Raw genomic sequence first — 1,152 nt, forward strand, 5'->3', positions numbered from 1 at the left:
GCTTTGCTACAGCTGTTGAAGGTGTGTTACACCCAGCTGGCCGGTCGGACCATACATGCCTACACGCGGTTTTCGACGCTCGACTGGGTCCACAAGTCGAAGACACTCTTCGGACGTGCAACGCAATTTGCCGTCTTACTGTCTCCGTGGAGTCTAGTGGTGCAACGAGTCAAGGAAAAGGATTGCGCCTTCGCGCAGCTCTTACAGTCGACGATCACAAGCTTCGTTGACCTCGAAGCCTCGTTGGCACCAGTGACCCCTCGAGCCAAAGGATCGCCGAGTGTTCGGATGGATCCGCATTTTCTTTATGCACGGTTGCCACGTACATACAGTGGCTACGTACTTTCGTTTGATGGCTCGGCGAAGACCGAGAAGCATGGTGGATACGGCAGTTGCGCCTGGATACTATGGCGACTTCCTGAATGGAGTGTAGTGATCGCTGCGAGTGCGTATCTCGAGACCACGACTGTAAACCTCGCTGAGTACACCGGAATGAACAACGGGGTCTCTGCCGCCCTGGAACATGGGGCCGAGGACTTAGTCATCGTCGGGGACTCGAGACTCGCAATCCAGCCATCCCTAGGGGTGATCGCTTGCCGTAAGGAGTCGCTGATGGCACAACTGAATAAGCACAAGGAACTGACCGCGAGACTTCGGTCCGTGAAGTACCTACATGCTATCCGAGAGTTCAATGCAGCCGCAGACTCATTGGCGAGCGAAACCTTGGAGAAGAAGGTGTCGATGACGGTGAACAGCGAAGACCGAAAACGAGAGTTGATGGAATTGAATCGGATCCGAGAAGTGCTCTATGAACCGTCAGCCGAAGCCTCTGAAGCTTCTGGAGAAGTCGTAACGCGTCACGTGAACTCGATACGTGTGATGGATACGCGTGACAGGGACCGTAGAAAGAATTTTTTCGATTTTGTACGGGATACTGGACATGTTGCCGCGGGAACGAGGCAACAAGCCCGCGCGCGTGCGAAACAAGTACGCTTTGCCGATGAAACTTCGGGTGATGAACCAGAAGAGAGAACATAAGGAGACGAAGCTAACGACGCCAGCAACGAAGAGTCTAACGAACTTCCGGACCAACCGAGACCTGACGCAACGGTGGTCCATGAACCGAGTGCTGACGACATCGACCCGCTAGTT

This window comes from Phytophthora sojae (assembly GCF_000149755.1).
Source record: "Phytophthora sojae unplaced genomic scaffold PHYSOscaffold_1, whole genome shotgun sequence".
Taxonomy (NCBI): Eukaryota; Oomycota; class Peronosporomycetes; order Peronosporales; family Peronosporaceae; genus Phytophthora; species Phytophthora sojae.